Source organism: Stenella coeruleoalba (assembly GCF_951394435.1).
Source record: "Stenella coeruleoalba genome assembly, chromosome: 2".
NCBI classification, from domain to species: Eukaryota; Metazoa; Chordata; class Mammalia; order Artiodactyla; family Delphinidae; genus Stenella; species Stenella coeruleoalba.
In genome coordinates, this window is record NC_137147.1 from 69,336,681 (window position 1) to 69,359,327 (window position 22,647).

The window sequence follows — 22,647 nt, forward strand, 5'->3', positions numbered from 1 at the left end:
TTAATTTCTCTATGCCTACTGCTAATTTACTGTTGGTTAAAATAGAGGCTGAAGTAAATGGTCTCTAAGAGCCTTCTAGCTCTAACATTACACATATAAAATGGTAAAATTATAATCTAGAAAATTTTAGGTGTATTAAAATGTGGATTTTAATTAATAATAATGTATTAATATTGTTTTATAAGTTGTGTCAAATACAATACTAATATAAGATGTTAATAATAGGGGAAACTGAGTGTGGGGTATACTGAAATTCTTTGTACTATCTATGCAATAATCCTGTAAATCAAAAACTGTTCTAAAATGTTTACTTAAACATGATAGAGATGTTAAAATAGAAAAAAAAAAATTGATTTCATTCTGAAGGCTTTCTCCTTGATTTGGAGATGGTCGTCTTCTCCCTTAGTCTTCACAAGGTCTTCCCTCTGTGTATGTGTCCTAATCTCTTCTAAAAGACACCCATCTAATGACCTCATTTAACTTTATTTATTTATGGCTGTGCTGGGTCTTTGTTGCTGCACACGGGCTTTCTCTAGTTGTCGTGAGCGGGGGCTACTCTTTGTTGTGGTGCACAGGCTTCTCATTGCAGTGGCTTCTCTTGTTGCAGAGCACAGGCCCTAGGCATGTAGGCTTCAGTAGTTGTGGCATGCGGGCTCAGTAGTTGTGGCTCGTAGGCTCTAGAGCACAGGCTCAGTAGTTGTGGTGCATGGGCTTAGTTGCTCTGTGGCATGTGGGATCTTCCCGGACTAGGGCTTGAACCCATGTCCCCTGCATTGGCAGGCGGATTCTTAACCACTCTGCCACCGGGGAAGTCCCTCATTTAACTTTAATTACCCCTTTAAAGACCCTAACCCAAATATAGTCACATTCTGAGTGCTGGAGGTTAAGACTTCAACATATGGATTTTGAAGGGATTCAATTTAGCTCATAACAGAGACTAAGAAAAGATAAGTTACTAGCTCCATGTTACACTGCTACCTGATGATGGAGCCAGGAGTCAAATCTACTCCTGTCTATACTGAATGCTTATGGCCTTGAGAACTACACATCTTTGTCTAATATTTTTAGGGAGCTTATTGGTAAAATACAATAGGGGCTCTCTCTAAATTTGTTTAAAAATATTTAGAGAGTCCCAGAATCTGTTCTAGATACATAGCATTTAAACTAATATATAGATAATCTTTCCCCTTGAGTGGCTTGGTGTAGTTGGAAAGCAGACAATTACTGTATACTGCAAGTGCTATAATAGAAGTATGAATAAGGTGCTAAGTGGAGAAGAGGGAAAAAGTTGTCAACTTGATCTGAGAGATGGGTAGGAGCTAGATATAGGGAAGAATCAAGAAATCTTTAAAGAAGTTGATATTTAAACAGAGTAGGAAATAAGTAGTAATTCACCAAGCAGATTATAATGGTTGATGTAGAAAGGATATTGTAAGTCCCATTGTACATTATATGTTACTACTTGGAGATGTGACGGACCATGATGTATTTCATTAGTTGCCGTGGGAGTGAAGTGTTAAAATAGGGTAGCAGATTGCTCCCACTGTCATGGGCTCCAGGAGTGCATGTGAGCCATTGCATCTGCACACCCCCTATCAAAGCTAGCACACACTGAGGAAAGAGGTGGAAGGCATCCATACTAAAAGCAGCCCTGTGCCAAAAATATTAAACACACACAAGCTACAGAGGGACACTCCTGCATATAAATAGCATTCCAAGACCACAATAGATAATTGCTTCCCCTAAACTCACAGAGTAAGAGAAATATAAGTAAAATGAAGAAGCAGAGGAGCCACTCCCAGTTAAAAGACCAAGAGAATTCCCTTGAAAGAACAAACAATGAAACAAACCTCTTCAGTCTAATAGACATCAAGTTCAAAAAGGAGATAATGAAAATACTGAAGGAATTTAGAAAGACTATCAACAGAAATTCATATTACTGTAAAAAAAAGAACTAGAAATTCTATGGAAGAACCAAGAAAAATTAGAAAATTCATTTACCAAGACAGAAGCTGAGCTAAAGGCAATGAATAGCAGGATGAATAATGCAAAAGAATGATCTGGAAGTGATCTGGAAGATCTGGAAGTGATCTGGAAGACAGAATAATGGAAATCACCCAGTCAGAACAGCAGACAGAAAGCCAAATTAAAAAAAATGAAAGCAACATAGAAGACATATGAGATAATATAAAGTGTGCCAATCTACCCATAATAAAGAGTCCAGAAGGAGAAGAAAGAGAAAAGGGGATCAAAAATGTATTTGAAGAAATTATGGCTGAAAACTTCCCAAACCTAAAGAAGGAAACAGATATCTAGGTACAGGAATCACAGAGGGTCCCAAACAGGATGAACCCAAACAGACCTACACCAAGACATATTATAATAAAAATGGCAAAAGTTTAAGATAAAGAGAAGATTCTAAAGGCAGCAAGAAAAAAACAAAGAGTTAATTACAAGGGAATCCCCATAAGGCTATCAGCTGATTTCTCTACTGAAATGTTGCAGGCCAGAAGGGAGTGGCAAAATATATTCAAAGTCCTGAAAGAGAAAAATCTTCAACCTAGAGTACTCTACGCAGAAAGATTATCATTTAGAATAGGAGGAGAGAGAAAGAATTTCTCAGGCAAGCAAAAACTAAAAGAATATAGCAATACTAGACCTATCCTAAAAGAAATATTGGAAGGTCTTCTCTAACTAGAAAAGAAACAAGAAGATATAGAAAAGAGGAAATCAATTGGAAAGTAAATCACTTAAATAAGCCAGTACATAGATTAAAAAGAGAAAAAAATCTATCTGTGAAAGCAATGATAGCTGCAAGGAACAGCAAAAGGTTAAACATGAAGATGTAAGAAAGGACGTCAAAATCATAAAATGTGGAGTAGGAGAGTAAGAAAATGTAGATTTCTTTTTCTTTTAGGATGTATTTGAGCCTATATGACTATCAGTCTAAGACAAATAGATATAGGAAGGGTGAACGTGCTTGACAAACAGGGTAACCACAAATCAGAAAAATACAATAGAGTCAAAAAAACAAAAAAAGAAGACAAGCATAAAATAAAAGAAAATCATCAAACCACAAAAAGAAAAACCAAAAGGAAAAGAAAGGAACAAGGAAGAAACAAAGAAGCAACTGGAATACAAGCTTTAACATGGCAATAAATAGATATCTATCAATAATTACCTTAAATGTCAATGGGATAAATGATCCAATCAAAAGACATAGAGTGGTAGACTGGATAAAAAAACAAGAGCCTAGAATATGCTGCCTGCAAGAGACCCATTTTAGGGCAAAGGACACACATAGATTGAAAGTGAGAGGATGAAAAAAGATATTTCATGCAAATGGAAATGACAAGAAAGCAGCGGGCACAATACTCATATCAGACAAAATAGCCTTTAAAACAAAGGCAATAGGGCTTCCCTGGTTGCGCAGTGGTTGAGAGTCCACCTGCCGATGCAGGGGACGTGGGTTCATGCCCCGGTCCGGGAAGATCCCACATGCCGTGGAGTGGCTGGGCCCGCGAGCCATGGCCGCTGAGCCTGCGCATCTGGAGCCTGTGCTCCGCAACGGGAGAGACCACAGCAGTGACAGGCCCGCGTACCGTAAAAAATAAATAAACAAGTAAATAAAAACAAAGGCAATGAAGAAAGGTAAAGAAGGACACTATGTAATGATAAAAAGATCAATACAAGAAGAGGATTTTACACTCTTTCAACATACATGCACCTAATATAGGAGCACCAAAATACAGAAAAAAAAAATACAGACATAAAGGGAGAAACTGACAGGAATACAATACTAGTAAGAGACATTAAAACCCCCTCATGTCAATGGACAGATCTTCTAGGTAGAAAATCAATGAGGCAATAGAGATCCTAAATGACACAATAGAACTGTTAGACTTAACTGATATTTTCAGCACATTATATACCCCCCCAAAAAACCCCCCACAGAATACACATTCTTTTCAAGTGCACATGGAACATTCTTTGGGATTGACCACATACCAGGGCACAAAACAAACCTCAACAAATTTAAAAGTATAGAAAGTATTTCAAGCATCATTTATGACCATAACAGCATGAAACTAGAAGATCAACCACAGAAAAAAATATTGATTACATGGAGACTAAACAACATGCTACTAAAAAACCCAATAGATCAACAAGGAAATCAAAAAGGAAATTGAAAAGTACCTTGAAACAAATGACAATGAAATCACCACCATACAAAATCTATGGGATGCAGTAGAAGCAGTTCTTAGAGGGAAGTTCATAGTGATACAGGCCTTCCTCAAAAAACAAGAAAAATCTCAATTAAACAACCTAACCTACCACCTAAAAGAATTAGAAAAAGAACAAACAAAACCTAAAGTCAGCAGAAGGAAGGAAATAATAAAGATCAGAGGAGAATAAAATAGAAATTTAAAAAACAATAGAAAAAAATCAATAAAACCAAGAGCTGGTTCTTTTAAAGGGTAAAGAAAAATGACAAACCTCTGGCCAGGCTCACCAGAAGAAAAGAGAGAACCCAAATAAAATAAGAAATGAAAAAGGAGAAATATCAACCGATACCACAGAAATACAAAAAAAAAAAACTGTAAGAGAATACTATGAACAATTTTATGCCAACAAATTCAACAAGCTGGAAGAAATGGACAAGTCTTTAGAAACATACAGCCCACCAAAACTGAATCAAGAAGGAACAGATAATTTGAACAGATTTGAACAGATCACTAGACGTGAAACAGCATCTGTAATTAGAAAAGCAAACAAAAAAGCTCCCTACAAACAAAAGTCCAGGACCAGATGGCTTACAGGCAAATTCTACCAAACACACAAAGAACTTTTACTGATTCTTCTCAAACCCTTCCAAAAGACTAAAGAGGAGGGAACTCTCCCAAAGACATTCTATGAAGCCACCATCACCCTGATACCAAAAACGGACAAAGATACCACCAAAAAAGAAAACTAGAGGCCACTATCTTTGATGAATATAGATGCAAAAATTCTCAACAAAATATTAGCAAACCAAATCCAACAACACATATAAAAGATCATACACCACGACCAAGTGGGATTCTTCCCAAGTTCACAAGGATGGTTCAGCATATGCAAATCAAACAATGTGATATACCACATCAACAAAAGAAAAGACAAAAACCACATGATCATCTCAATAGATGCAGAAAAAGCATTTGATAAAGTTCAACATCGATTCATGATAAAAACTCTTACCAAAGTGGGTATAGAGAGAACATATCTCAACATAATAAAAGTTATTTATGACAAACCCACAGCCATATACTCAGTGAAAAGCTGAAAGCCTTCCCACTAAAATCTGGAACAAGACAAGGATGCCCACTGTCACCACTTCTATTCAACACAGTAGTGGAAGTCCTAGCCACAGAAATCAGGTAAGAAAAAGAAATAAGACGTATCCAAATTGGAAGGGAAGAAGTAAAATTTTCATTATATACAGATGACGTGATACTGTATATAGAAAACCCTAAAGACTCCACACAAAAACTACTAGAACTGATAAATTCATCAAGGTAGCAGGATACAAGATTAACATACAGAAATTGGCTACCTTTCTTTACACCAACAATGAAATATTAGAAAGGGAATATATTAAAAAAAAAAAAAACCTTTTACAATCACACCAAAAGATAAATAAAATACTTAGGAATAAAATTGATGAAGTAGGTGAAAGACTTATATGCTGAAAACTATAAAACATTAATAAAGGAAATTAAAGATGATTCAAAGAAATGGAAAGATATCCCATGCTCACAGATTGGAAGAATTAATATTGTTAAAATGGCCATACTGGGCTTCCCTGGTGGCGCAGTGGTTGAGAGTCCGCCTGCCGATGCAGGGGACACGGGTTCATGCCCCGGTCCAGGAGGATCCCACATGCCGCGGAGCGGCTGGGCCCATGGGCCATGGCCACTGAGCCTGCGCATCCGGAGCCTGTGCTCTGCAACGGGAGAGGCCACAACAGTGACAGGCCCATGTACCGCCAAAAAAAAAAAACAAAGAAAAAACAAATGGCCATACTACCCAAAGTAATCTACAGATTCAATCTGATCTCTATTAAATAGCCCATGACATTTTTCACAGAACTAGAACAAATAATCCTAAAATTTATATGGAAACAAAAAGACCCATGATTGCCAAAGCAATCCTGAGGAAAAAGGACAAAGCAGGATGCGTAACTGTCCCAGACTTCAAACAATACTACAGAGCTACAGTAATCAAAACAGTGTGGTACTAGCATAAAAACAGACATATGGTTCAGTGGAACAGAATAGAGAACCCAGAAAAAAACCCACACATATATGGTCAATTAATCTTCAACAAAGGAGGCAAGAATATACAATGGGAAAAAGAGAGTCTCTTCAGAAGTGGTGCTGGGAAAATTGGACAGCTGCATGTAAATCAATGAAGTTAGAACACACCCCGTACCATAAACAAAAAGAAATGCAAAATGGCTTAAAGACTTAAACATAAAACATGACACCATAAAACTTCTAGAAGAGAACATATGCAAAACATTCTATGATATAAATCATACCAATGTTTTCCTAGGTCAGTCTCCTAAGGCTTTTATTTAGAAATAAAAACTAAAATAAACAAATGGGACCTAAAAAAACTTACAGGCTTTTGTAGAGTAAAGGAAACCATAAACAAAACGAAAAGACAACCTACAGAATGGTAGAAAATATTTGCAAATGATGCAACTGACAAGGGCTTAATCTCCAAAATATACAAACAGCTCACACAACTCAACAACAAAAAAATCAAACAACTCAATCCAAAAATGGGCAGAGACTTAAATAGACATTTCTCCAAAGAAGACATACAGATGGCCAACAGGCACATGAAAAGATGCTCAACATCCCTAATTGTTGGAGAAATGCAAATCAAAACTACAATGAGGTACCACCTCACACCAGTCAGAATGGCCATCTTTAAAAAGTCTACAGGGCTTCCCTGGTGGCGCAGTGGTTGAGAGTCCGCCTGCCGATGCAGGGGACACGGGTTCGTGCCCCGGTCCGGGAAGATCCCACATGCCGCTTAGTGGCTGGGCCCGTGAGCCATGGCTGCTGGGCCTGTGCGACCGGAGCCTGCGGGAGAGGCCCAGCAGTGAGAGGCCCGCATACCGCAAAAAAAAAAAAAAAAAAAAAAAAAAAAAAAAAGTCTACAAATAACAAATGCTGGAGAGGGTGTGGAGAAAAGGGAATCCTCCTACACTGTTGGTGGGAATGTAAGTTAGTGGATACACTATGAAAAACAGTATGGAGGTTCCTCAGAAAACTAAAAATAGAATTGCCATATGATCCAGCAATCCCACTCCTGGGCATATATACAGACAAAACTATAATTCAAAAAGATACATGCACCCCTATGTTCATAGCAGCACTATTCACAATAGCCAAGACATGGAAACAATCTAAATGTCCACTGCTACATGAATGGATAAAGAAGATGTGGTATATATATACAATGGAATACTACTCAGCCGTACAAAAAAGAATGGAATAATGCCATTTGCAGCAACATGGATGGAAGTAGAGATTATCTTACTAAGTGAAGTAAGTCAGAAAGAGAAAGACAAATACCACATGATATCACCTATATGTGGAATCTAAAATATGACACAAATGAACCTATCTTTGAAACAGTAACAGACTCACAGACATAGAGAACAGACTTGTGGTTGCCAAAGGAGGGACGGACTGAGAGTTTGGGGTTAGCAGATGCAAACTAGTACATATAGAATGGATAAAAAACAAGGTCCTACTGTATAGCACAGGGAACTATATTCAATATCCTGAGATAAACCATAATGGAGAAGAATATTTTTAAAATGTACATATATGTATAACTGAATCATTTTGCTGTGTACCAGAAATTAACACAACACTGTAAATCAGCTATACTTCAGTTTAAAAAAAAAACTAAACTTGAAAAAAAAGGTAGCAGATGAGTTAAGCAGCATAGTAAGAATCTGAAAGTCCTGTAGGTTCTGTTACAGGTTTTGATTGTATTTCAAGGGTAATGTATTTCCAAGATTGTTTTAAATAGGGAATCAGAATAATATTTATTTTAGAAATACTGTACAGCCACATGAAGAATTTTTGAAGAGGGCTAAACTGATGGCAAGAAAATTTTAAAGAGTATTTCAATTATATAAGTTAGATATGATAAAAACTTTGATAACTAAAAAGAAAAGCACATGAATCATAAATGTTTAAGAGACATGTAAGAGATGTAAACGTGTACATTAGATTTCTATTTCCTACTTTGATGGAGTAACTTATCTCAGTACAACCCTCCCACTTTTCAGACAAAATAGACTTAAGAAGAATTACTAAGGATTTAGAGGGTTATAATTTCAAAATTATGACATGCTAATTAATGGGAAAACATAATAATTCTAAATTAATTTGAAATTGTGTGTGTTTCTGAGTGCAGCAAAAATAATCAATTAAAAAGAAGAGGTAGAAATTGTTTGATATTTAAAAAAAATTCTCATAGTACCTGATAGAAGAAGCAGAAAAGAATCAGTAAGGCTTGAAAGAATTTGAACAATTCAATCAACCAAATTGAGATAGTTATACTCATAATATATTCAACAGCTGTAGAAGACAAATTCATGTCTGGTACACAAAATAAGCTATATGTTGACCCATAAAACTAGTCTCAATAAATTTCAAAGGAATAGAATCATATGTTTGTTTTCTAACCACTTTGCAATTAAAAATAAACCTCCTATTATATTTAGTTTGTGAAATTACAATGTGTCTAATGTAAGTAGAAGGAAGAAACTAATATATATAAGAGCAGAAATCAGCATTATATAGAAAATGCTGATATAGAAAATGTAAAAAATTAAGAAACTCAAGATATCTAAGAGTTTATTCTTTGAAAAGATTAATAAATTTGATATATCTCTAGCCAGACTCACCAAGCAAATGAAATTACCAATTACCAATTTACCACAAATTACCAATATCAGCAATAAAAATAAGGTAACAAATCCTACACACACTTTAAACAATATGAGGTTACTATGAAAAAAACTTATGCCAATATATTTTACAATGTAGCAGAAATGGACAAATTACTTGAAAACTAAAATCAGTAAAACGGACACAAATAGAACATCTAAATACTCCTAAATCTGTAAAACAAATTATACCTTTAATTTAAACCACACAATAAAATCTCCCTCAATGACCAGATTACTTCATTGCTGAATTTTTCCAAATACTTAAAGAAGTATCAATATCAATTTTATATATATATATGTATATATTTAAAATAAGTAGAGTGAAAATGTCCTAAAACATTTTATGAAGTCACCATAATCTTGTACCTAAACCTGAAAAGAGCAATGCAAGAAAGGAAAATTAAAGGTAATATCTCTGTAAGCAACATCAAAAATCCTAAGTAAGATGTTAGCAAACTGAATCTAGTGATGTACAAAAAAGATAACATATCATGACACAGTGAGATTTATCTTAGGAGAGAAGAGATAACATTTGAAAATCAGTCATTATAATTCAATATACTAATAGAAAAAAGGATAAAAGTCATATTTTCTGCGGAGCAGCAAAAGCATTCAAGATAATTAAAATCTGTTTTGTGATTAAAATAATGACAATAACAAAATCCTCTCAGCAACCTTAGAATAGAGAGGAACTTAATCTGACAAAGATATCTAAAAAAGAGAAACATTTTTTTAAAAGGAGCTAGCACTATACTTAGTGGTAACATGTTGAAAGCTTCCCCCATTGGAGACTGGAACACTATTCACTACTCTTTTCCTAGTCAACATTTTCCTGGAAGCAAGGAAAAGAAATGTTAAAAGTTTGGAAGGAAGAAGGAAACTGTATTCAAGGAGGTTATGATTCTCTTACGCAGAAAATTCTAAAGGCACTTTACATATGCAGTTAGAATTAACAAGTAATGATAAGTAAAGATAATAAGGCCTCTTGATATAAGACAAAGTAATCAATATCATTTCTGTATGCCAGAAAAAAGAAATTGGAAATACAATTAAATAAACATTTGCTATAGTACAAGTTACATCAAATTCCTCAGAATAAATCTAACGGAAGATGTGCAAGCTCTCTATCAATAAAATCATTGAACATTGCAATAAAAAATTGAAGACCTAGATAAATGAAGATATATGATATGTTAACAACTATAGCACTGTAAGATGTTAGTTCTCTCCAAATTGATCTATACATTGATTGCAATACAAATAAAATATTCTACCAGGATTTACTTGTGAAGATTAAGGTGATTTATACTTATATGAAATTTAAAGCACCAGAGAAGAACCAAGATAAACTTAAAGAAGTGAGTTGAAGACTTACACTATGAGGTGTCAAGACTTATTATAAGTTGACACTAATTAATATGGTATAGATATTGACTAGAACATTGGAGTAGAGTCTAAAAATTATAATTCTATGTAAATACAAATTCTATGTAAAGAGTCACTTTACTTATGAAAAAGACATGTCTGGATTCACGGGTCAAAGGGTGGTCTTATTAAAAAGTATTTCTGGGTCAATCAAATACTTCATTTATAAAAGCATCTTGACTCTTACCTCACTTAAGGCACAAATGAACACTGGGGGAATTTTAAACATGTGTATGATAAAACAATAAAGATCTAATCTAAGTGATAATGTTTAAAAAGATTGTAATCTTGAGTTATCAAGTGTATTTCAAAGTAGTAAACAACAGCAATAATCATGAAATAAAAGAACTTGTAGACATTATTAGATTTGCAAATTTCAGTCATCAAGACACACTATTAGAGTAAAAAAGCCAAGATACAGAGCAACAGACATTATTTGCATCACGTTTGTTCACAAAGAGCTTGTATCCAAAATATATTTTAAAATATTTTCCAACAAAGCAGTAAGATGAAAGCAAATGTTTAATTTAAAAAATGAACCAAAATCTCTAATAAAGAATTCGTCATAAGAATAACATATGAAAGCCACATTAGTTATCAAGGGAATGCAAATTAAAAACCTGTAAGATATCACTTAATTATTACCAGAATGGCTAAATTTTTTTTTTTTTTACAAAACATGAAAGTTTACAGTACTAAATATTTGTGAGAATGTGAAATAATTGAAATTCTTATATTTTTCTCATGAGAATATAAACTGGTACAACTTTGGAAAGCTCTTTGTTACCATCATTAAGCTGAGCATGAACATGTCTCATGTTCAGTAATTTCACACTTTATGTATATTCTCAACAGAAATGAGTTCACACGTTTACCAAAAGGCATATATTGAAGTATTCATAGCAGTACTATTCAAAAGTGCCAAAAACTGGCAGAAAAATTAAAAATCCACCAAGAGTTCAATAGATAAATTCATTGTGGTATATTCAATTAATGAAATAATAATGAGCAATAAAATTAATAAACCACAGTAGCACACAAAATAGATGAATGTCATAAAATCAATTTTTTCAGTGAAATAATCCAGATATAAAGTAGAACACATTGTATTACTCAATTTATATAAATATCAAGTCAGGCAAACCAATCTCAGATGAAAACAGGACTGAGAGAAGATAAATTTGGTTCATCCTGATTTCAAGGGAAATGTAACAGGAAACAATAGGCAAGAGGCATACTTTTCTATATCAAGAATTTCTGTACATTTCTATTTCCTTCCTAGCTACTCCCTAAGAGACAAGAAGTTACCAGTCTGATTGAGATATTGTCAGGATATTCTTTAAGTCATATTTCACTAGTGAATTTGGTGACAGAGAATTAAAATTTCCTTTATTATGTATGGCTTCTGTTCTCTTATAGTTCCTGTGCCATGTGTTAAGAAGTACTAGGCAGGATTTGACAACTTGAATTCACAATTGGTCAAGTGTCACCCTCTCTTCTTTGTTAACTGTTCTTGCATACAGTGGTGGTTAAATAATAAAGACTATATTTATTAGCTGTGCCACGTGAAACATGATTTTGCTCAACAGACAATGTGCTCAAAGAAATATTCACTTTCTAACCTGTCTTACAATTTGCAGTACATCCTTGTGACAAGCAGTTGAATTATAGATATATACTGAAGCTAGATTCAACAGGATTTCTACCAGATGATATGGAATATGAGGGGAAAAGTAATCAAAGATGATAACAAAGTTGTTGAAATGAAACATTGGAAGGCTGATGCTGTCAACAACTGTGATGGAGAAGGAAATGATTGAGTAGATTTTGGAAAAAATTTTGAGTAGATTGAGTAGCTTTTAGAAAATGAGTAGATTTTCAACATGTTAGCATTGAGATTTTAATTATCTAGCTAAGGGGAGACATAAGTGGGCAGTCAGATATATGAGTCTGGAGTTCAGGAAAGAGGATTGAAACCTGGGGAATTTCACAAATAACAGGTTAAGGAGAAGATGAAAATCCTGCAAAGGAGATTAAGAAGTGATTAGTGAAATGGGGAAGGGGAAAAAAAAAGACATGGTGTCCTCAAAATCATGTGAAGGGGCTTCCCTGGTGGCACAGTGGTTGAGAGTCCACCTGCCGGTGCAGGGGACACGGGTTTGTGCCCCGGTCCGGGAAGATCCCACATGCCGTGGAGCGGCTAGGCCCGTGAGCCATGGCCCCTGAGCCTGCGGGTCCGGAGCCTGTGCTCCGCAATGGGAGAGGCCACAACAGTGAGAGGCCCGCGTACCGCAAAAAAAAAAAAAAAAAAAAAAAAAAAAAAAAAAAATCATGTGAAGAAATATTATTAAGGATCAAAGAATGATCAACTTTGTCTAATGCTTTTATTGATACAATAAGATGAGGACAGATGATTTGTCATGGGAGTTAGCAAAATGGAGGCCACAGATTTTTTTTTTTTAATTCCTTTTGGCAATTACTATGGCATAGTAATGTTGCTTTCTGTTGGGTGTATATATATATATATTTTAATTAATTAATTAATTTTGACTGTGTTGAGTCTTCGTTTCTGTGCGAGAGCTTTCTCTAGTTGCGGCGAGCGGGGTCCACTCTTCATCGCAGTGCGCGGGCCTCTCACTGTCACGGCCTCTCTTGTTGTGGAGCACAGGCTCCAGACGCGCAGGCTCAGTAGGTGTGGCTCACGGGCCTAGTTGCTCCGCGGCATGTGGGATCTTCCCAGACCAGGGCTCGAACCCGTGTCCCCTGCATTGACAGGCAGATTCTCAACCACTGCGCCACCAGGGAAGTCCCACAGGTGATCTTTTGAAGATAAGTTTCAATGGCACGGCAAAGGCAAATGCCTGATTAGAGTTGAGTTTAAGAGGAAATAAGAAATGAGAAATTTGCACAACAGTCCCAGCAACTTTTTTGAGAAACTTTGATGCAAAGGGAAAAAGGATGCGAGAAATCAGGCCAGAGAAGATTCTTGTTATTGTTCTTTAATGTATTTCAGATAGGGTAAATAACTGTATATCCATATACTAATGGGATGATCCTGTAGACAAGGAAAATTTGATGAAGATGGAAAAATATGGAAAAAAAAAACCCACTGAAGCATTGCCTTTGAGTAGATAAAAGGACAGTATATTAAAAGAGAGATTATTTTTAGATAAGAGGTTGAATAAATTCATTTATGGAAACAGACATATTCGGGCATAGATTCTTGTAGCCAGGAGATCAGGTGGCAGAGTCTGCAAAAGTTCTGTTTTGATTAATATCTTAATCCTCCTTAGTGAAGTGGGAAACCAAATCATCAGCTGAGAGTAAGGGGATAGGTGTCAGATTTGAGGGCAAAGGGAGAGGTGTGAAACAGTCATTTGTGTGGAAAGCATATTAGAACATTAGTACATCAGTATTTAGGAATGCATAGCATGATTGCCAGGTGCAACAAAGGCTCATTTGAGGTTTGTGTTTGTGAATTTAACTCAAGAGCAATCCGTGTAGCTATGTGCTTTCTCTAGCTCCATTTCACTGAATGAATGCAGAAACCCAGTAGAAGGAATTGGATTGTGCTCTGTTCAGGTAAGTAGCATGGAGCAAGAGAAGTATAAAGAGTGTTCTCATTGATTTGAGGATTTAAGCTAGGAAACATGGGGGAAAGAGGAAATTGAGGGCCTGTGAAAGCGTGATAGAATCAATGCATTGGATATTCTTCTGGATTAAATGATTGCTGAGGATGGGGTAAGAGAGAGAGTGTGACTTCTGATACTGGAGGTGGTGATCTGAGAGAGGGATCCATGGTGAATTTGAGATTATGGAGGGACGGAACTCACTGGAAAATAAGTCTAGTGTATGAACGTGGCTGAAGTGAGATGGAGGACAGAGTCATTTGAGGATAAGTGCAAGCAGTCTACATGTGAAAATCATTAGGAATTGGGAGGAAAATCATGTCGAAGAGAGTGTGATTGAACCAGGACCAGGATGGTCCTCTAACACAGAGGTATAATTATTGATAAAATCTTTTGACAGGACATTCAGAGTATGTGTGTGCAGGGATAGTGCTCTAGTGTCAAGACCTAAAATCCAGTGCATCTGGGCTCCTTAGTCACACTATGGATGATCTGATGAATCTGGCAGTGGGTCTGGCTTGACAATCCTTTGATTATTTTATTGGCCATTTTTATTTCCCATGCCAGAACACAGAAGTAACTAATGTAATGTTCCAAGGCTATGTTATACCTTTTGAAAGATTATAAAGCTTAAAAATGTCCTACACTACATTGTAATAATTATCACATTGTCTTCTAGTTCAGCCGCATTTCAGCTAACATTGTATAGCTCATAATAAGCAGTGAAGGCTCCTATTCAGAGAATTGAATATTCTAAGTTTTGTTGCTTATGTTTGGGGTCATATAGAATTCTCGCTCAAATGCAGGAAATACAAAGATAAAAAGGAACTATTTGAGGAGGACAAATTTAGGCTAAACCAAAAAAGCAGCTTTCAGAAATTTAGAAGATCTCTGAACTCTAGACAATGTGTGAAAACAAATGAAAAAGCAAACCCTAATTTTATACTTCCACTGAAGTATTTTCACCAGCCCTTATTCAGATCGAAATCTCAACACATGCCACTTGCTAGTATGAACAATTTCTCCCCTAAGCCTTCCTTAAACTCTCTTTTTGCTTTACCTTCCTGGCCTGATAAACGCCCCATTTCCCTTTCCCTTCCCTCACCGTTTCTCCTTCCGATTTTCCACCTATTAATGATTAGAGCTGGATCAAGTTACTCAATCTCACTAAGCCAAAATGTTTGATCTGTAAAGTCTGTAAAATTATTCATTGCATGAAAATGTTGGGATGATTAAATGAAATAATAGAAGCAAAGCACCCAACACAGAGCCTGACCCATGACACATACATATTAGTTCTGTCTCTTTTCCTTTCCTTCTCTAGCTTATCTTCCTTAACAGTCACTTAGTTGTAAACACTCCCCGTGTCTCTGTCACACCTCTTTTTCAGAGGACCGAGTTATTTGAACAGCTTAATTGTTACATAAATAGGAATGATTCTTAAACCTACAACTCCAATTCCGACCAAGAAACTCTAGCCCCATAATCTCTCGTTGTCCACAAGATTTTCACTTTCATAAATCAGTCACCTTCAAATCAATATAAAAAGAGTCAAATTAATTACATCATTTTGCTCCTTTCAAATCAGTCATCTCCCCCCTGTAAACAGCTTATTTCTCTCAGTGGCACTTATATTCACAGTAACTTGGGCTAAGGGTCTTAGATAACCTTCAGTTCTAAAAGTGTGATTATTTTAATGAAAAAGAAGAGTGGGTAGGGGAGTTAACTTTCACTTGTAGAAAAGTTAAACTTCCATTTTAATGAACTTTGAATGTTCAGGTAAATCAACTATTTAATTAAAATTTCAGTAGAGAAGGAGTACCTCATTCAAAGTGAAGAAATAACCCGTTTGATACACTGCATTTTACAATAAACGCTATCTCTTGAAGGGCAGGGGGAAAAATGGTGTCACAGAGCAAAACAGATACCCTGCTGAAAAGAATATCCAAATTCAGAAATGCCAGGCTATAGAGCAGTGAATACCCTGAAGACAATTACATATAATTTAGAGGTATTTTCTAGTTTGTTGTGTAGATCACGCAGTAACAGAGGCTTTGTGTGCATTTATAACTGCCCAGAGAATAGACTAGAGTAGAATGGTAATATGTGTGTATTATAACAAGCAATTCTTTTGATAAACCTGGGGAGGAAGATGGAGAATAAGAGAGGCAAATGAGATGGCTTCTGTGTGCTGGGAATAGCAGATGAGCAGCGCCACTATTGCTTCCATTTGGATAATGGGGCTATCTCTGACCGCTGTTATCTACTCTCTGGGCAGCTGGATAACAGGACAAAGGTAAAACTATTCTATTCCTGCATGACAGAAAAGCCTCTCTAAGCTCTTTCTCTAACAGCCATTGAGTCTTTCCAAATTGCAGTGAGAAACATCACTCATCTAGTACAAGCCTACTTGCCTACACAGTAGCTTTGAACAATTCCAACATATTCTCCTGAAACAGACAGACATGTGCTCACTTCTTCACAATGCTCTATCATTAAAGGAAAGTAATGGAAGATAAAATGCAGAATAGCTAGACCTATAATGTATAACAGAAGGCATCTCTATAATAGCCAAAGTGCTTCATATATTGGAAGTCGTTTTCTGTAAGAGCTCACGACGAAAAGGAAGGGGAATTATAACATGAAAATGAAGGTGGGTGATGCTTTAAAGCAGCGATGTGTTGTTACATGTCATTGGTTGACCTCACCTGTTTCTTTTTTAATGCAGAGTGAAAACTTAAAACATTTACTCAAAGTGACTGAAATGAATTCAAACTTTTTTTCCTCTCCAACCCATCATTCCTTCCTCCACAATCATATAGAGTACCATATTTGGGAATAAGATAGGGAAATACTAATTCCTGTCATTTTATATATACATGTATATGTACCATGTTTATGCATACATTTATATACATGCATATCGATATTTCACGTGCATTCTACATACACACACAGAGACACTTTTTGTGATTTTAGGAAAAAGACTACCATAAAGTAAATTGAGCCTAGTTAATACAACTAGACATTAGATATTTTTATATTTGAATTGAAGGGAGAAGCTACTACTTGTGGGGAAATAAATTGAAAGTGCTTTATAAATTTGAGGGTGAGTGATGATATTTGGTGCTACTTTTTTAGAGGAAGCAATGTGGTACCAGGGCCAATTCAGTCTCTGTCATCTAAATGATGTGACCAGTAGATGTGGTGATGTCAACTGAACTGCACGTGTAAGTTCACAGAGGAGCAAAAGGTGAGAAGGTACAAATCAGAATCTGTAATCAGTAACCTATAAAGTTCTCCTTCTCTATAGATTTTTTTTGCTTAAATGTATTATGATCACTTTTGATTTTATTTCTATACAGAAAAGGTAAGGATTATTATGATTCCAACCTGAAAATATGGAAGATTGAGACCAGGGCACTATATATTTTGAATAACTATCTGCAAACCAGCATTTTAAACCAATCTTACTTTTATTTTATATTTATACTTTACTTTTATTTTATATTTATACTTTATCTATTGCCTGCTGCTGAGGGAATCTGTTTTATATATCCCCTTCTATTTTTCTCTATCTTATTCTTCCTTTATGGAATAAAAAAGAACAGCCACGTGATCAGTTGTTTTTGACGTTGATCTTAACTTACATTCTCCTTAGTCAAGCAAATTACTCCATGTCATGGTTCCACTGAGAACTATGTCATAAAATAAAGCAGTGTGTGTGAAGCTTACAAATTTATTTCTCATCTGAAAACTTTGTAGTGCCTTTGAAAAACAACTTTTTAAATACTTTACAAGCTCTTACATTAAGAGCAGGCAAGTATTTGAATATATATGTTCTTTCAGAAAATGGAAACTTACCTTATATTCTTGCTGTTGTTTAAACTTTGGTAAAATATTAAGAAGCCTCTGTTATTAGAGAAGAGTCATATTGTGGCTTGGCTTCATCAATGAATGATTTAATTACAGTTTACCAAGAAAAAAATCAGTCATTACTAATTTATATAGTGGATCAGTGCCTAGTTTATAGAGTTTAGGTAATGAGCTCAGAGGGTGGTTTGAGAGTGAAAACAAGGGTCCATTAGGTTAGCTAAAGAGAAGTTGTGCTCTAACAATTAGCCAATTTAACATCTTCACCCTGAAATCAACTAGCCAATTCACAAACCTGTCACCACCAGCAATACTTATGACTCAGATTGCCTCTACCTTCTTCCACTTATGGTGCATATACTCACTAGCATACCCAAATTATTTAAAAATTGAATCCCTGTAAAAATTGATTAGTGATCTAGAGATGGCGGAGATCATGCTCTTCTTATGACCCAAAATCCATCAGGGATTCTGACTTAACATTCATTCATTCATCGTTTCTTAATCACTTATTATATTCTGGGGACTGAGCCAATAGGACTCCAATTCTAAAAGGGAAGACTTATTCTAATACCAACTTTATAATGTAGAGTGATAAATACTTGAAGAGATACAAAGTGCTACAGACACAATTGGTAAAAACCATCCTGGAATTCTCACGCGTAACTTTATTCAAGAAGGGACACTAACAGATGCTAGAAGAAGGGTATAATTAGCCAGGCAGAAAAGCTGGATGAGGAGTTAGGGAAGTGGACATTTCAAAAGGAGGGAACAGTTTTATATACATACATACATGTGTTCATGCATGCATGCAATATACATATTTTCCTATTCTACCAGGAGAAAGGAGATGACTGGATCAGAGAAAAGGCTATTGATTACTCTCAAAGCAACTTAGCAGCAGTTTGTATGCATCACTTTCCCAATGGGCAACACAATGAGGGTCAGAAATTCCTCTGCGTGTGCAGCAGGGTTGCACCACTAGGAAGGAACCCTAAAATTATGAAACCCAAAGCATATATAGGGTGGCTCACATACCTGCCCCTTCTCCTTTCCAAAGAGAGACAGAGACAGAGAGCAAGAAAGAGAGACTTTTATTCTGGAATATAAACAAAGCTTTTCCTGTTCAGGGAAAGAAGGATCTCTACTCTGGCTCTAAATCTCTTGGAGTAATATATTATCTCTAACTTCTAAGGCATGGCTGCCATTCAGTCATCCTTTAACCTTGTTTTTCAGTTATCTTTGCTCAGAAATCCTGGAATGTGTACAAATGTGAAAATATTTGTGGAGAACTGTCTCTCAACAGATACCACATGGGAAAAGACATGGAAGCTTGAAGTGCTATTTCTATTTAAGGAACAGAACACATTTAAATACTGACACAAATTATCCACATGGGTATTATTCCATTGTGGAATAATATTTGAAAGGAAGAAAAATTTATTTGACTTCAAATTAGAGAACATTTCCAATAATGCCATAATATTTTCTTATCCTTTCCAATGAGTCAACTGCTCTATATAATATATAATAGACACGATCAGCCCAAATGATGCCTTCACTTTTGTGCACCTAATAGGTTAATTTTAAGTTTACCTTTTATTTAATGATAATAATTCTCCTAATATAAGGTAATTTTTTAAAATGTGATGTCATTTTAGTCAATGAAAGTTTGAGAAAGGGAGAAAGTCAGCCTGTGAACACTGGCTGCAGTAGCTCTTTACTATTAAATTGATAGGTATTGTATCCATAAAGTTGTCATGATAAATGTGGGTGCAGACTGTTAGCCTGGACTCCTTGATGTTCCTAGATCCAGCTTTCTTAGAAGATAAGGGCAAAATGTGAGCTATGTTAAGAGAAGTATTACCTTGACCCAAGCTGTATGTTAGGAAGGGAGTGATGTGAAGCAGGGCAGAATTATGATGCTGAAAAGAGATTCTGACCTGGGGCATTATAACAGATAAGGTTATATAGAAGAAGACATATCTCTGGGCAACAAGGCAAAGAGCAAAAGTTTAATCTTCCTATCTCCTTTTATTTATTTATTTATTTATTTTTTACCCATTCTCAATTTTCTTTTCCTTTAACTATATGCTATTTCTGCTTCCTTTTATACTGAGATACGGCAATGCTTGGGTAAAAAGAGCATAGACATTGTCTTTGTACTTAGACAGATTTCCTATCTCTGTGAGGTCCATGGGGGTATTAATCACTTCTTTGTGGTGTTGATATGAGAAGTAAATGGGATAATAAATATGTAACCAATATACTGAGTAAACATAACTCATGTGGTACATTTATAAAGCACTTTATTTTTATCTCACACTAAAACCCTAAATTTGTTCACAGGGGTCCAGGTCTTCTGCTCCCCTAGATGAAAACTGTTTCTTTAAACAAGTGGTTTTCAACGCTGGCTTTAAAGTAGAATAACACCAGGAGCTCTTAAAAACACTGATGTCCAGGCCCATCAACAGAATCATTTAGTCATTTTATGGGTAAGGGGCCTACATGCATGCGGCTCTTCAAAAACTCCCAAGGTGCAGCTAAGGTTTAGAACCGTTGTTTTTGCATAATAAATCATCTCACTATCACTTTCATTCACAGCATATAATATTGATTCTGATATCAGAATGTCCACTCCAATATTTTATTCAATATTCTGGATTTAAAGTTAAACCTTCTCTTATGTTCTTTCTTGAGCTGGCTGGGCATAGGTAAACTGAGAAGGGAAAAGGATATCGTTGGCTTCTTATTTCTTTTATATGCATCTTCTCCCTTACTCCCAAGGTGCTGTCCCCGACTCCTTCAGGACCAGAGGGCAAGAGAGGTGGTAGGGAAGGGACATTCTGTATAGACTGACTCCATGGTACTGACCTAGCATGTAGCACCATGTTATAGGCTTGGCAGGCATCCAAAGCTGGATCTTCTCTGTCAGTGATATCACTACTGGTCAGAGTAGATACATTTCTGGTTACTTGCTAATTTGCAATTTCCTCTCTTCCAGCCTCTATCAGTTGATGGTTAACTGCTTTCCAGCCAAAGCCCTTTAGGCAGATTATACAAGACTCCACATAGACAGTTTTAACTTATTTCTGGTTCTCACATATTTCCTGTGAGATACTCAAGCACTGTTGCCCTGACAGGACCCAGTGTGCAGGCCCATCCTCAAAACTCAACCATTTGTGTTTGATCTGATCCCTTAGCACTGAGCCAGTTTGTCTCTTGACTTCAAATTTTCTAGGCAGGAATCAAATACTAGGTCACTCTCTGCCCAAGTATCAAGGGGAAAAAGTCAAGCTGAAACTCTTCTCACAGGTTTGAGACCCAGGCAAACTCTACCCTTCCTCACTGGGAATACCTATTACTGGGACCAGAACACATCAACTCCAAAAATCTGATTCACAAATTGTCCTCCTAATTATCACTTCCCCACACTTACATAGCTTCAGTGTGGATGAGGGTTTAAGAGTTAAGTTTGTGGGTGTGTGGCTTTTTTTAAGGACAAGTTTTTGAGCACTGATTTTTTTTTTTTTTTTACATTCTCACTTTAGTCTGGTACTGCATTATGGAAACTAATCTGTAGATTTCTAGGGTTCCCAACAAAATTTTCATTTAAACTCCTGTTACATATGGAAATTAATTAGCAAGTAATGTCATCAGCAAATATTAATTATTGACAATAATCATAATTAATATTACATTTTATTGACTTTAAGAGATATTGAAAATATTTGCATCAGGAGTAAGACTGTGTTATAAAAGCATTGCTCCAGTGCCATCCTAGGAAATATAGAAGTGAGTAAGATTGTCGTTCATTGGAGGTTTATAAAATTCAACACAAAGATCAAAGGGTTAATATTCTGATGCATTAGGCATAGCTCCTTGGAACTCTTTGAGGATTTCTTTTTCTTTTTGAATATTCCCCCTGGATCCACAAGCAAAAGGGATTTTCTCAATAAGTCACCAAACATCACAGCTACTATGACATCCCTGCCTTGCCAAAGTAACAGTAACCTGCCATTTTCATAAGCATTTTTATAAAACATTTAAACATCTGTTCTAAGATGTGAAGGTAAATGGAGGGAAAATACCTACATGGGTTTTTATAGCAAAAAAAGGAAAATTAGCATATGTACAAGTACTCCTCTAAAGAATGGATAGGGAAAGTCTTCCAGGATTTACATAACTTTGCCTAACCAGCTGCCTCCTGTTCTTAACTAGTTGATATAAATGAATGAATGTTATGGGAAGAAAGAGTAAAGGAAAAAAGAATCCATTACTGTACACTTTTGACAAGACAAGAAATATTCCATAGTTAACACTTATGAAAGTGTACCAAGGGCAATTTGCTTTAATAATTACCTTTTGTCCTTTCACAGCCTTTTTTCAAAGAAATATGTTTTTCTTTGAACTATTTTTCAATATATATTTTAAAAAGACAAAATGTTAGAAGATGAACAAATAATAACAAAGTTGTTATCAATGCACCTTTAATATTCATTAAATGGTATTTGCCAGTCTATTAGGGGGAGGTCAAAAAGGGGTGGGGCGGATAGCAGAAAACAGTGAGAGCAATAGAGAATAATTAGCACAAATTAATGAGCACAAAAGTGGTCATCATGCAACCACTCTTGTTCCTTTTCGCAGGCATTTTGTTGGTTTGTAGAATTTGTCTATGATGTAAGTTAGGTCAAGGGG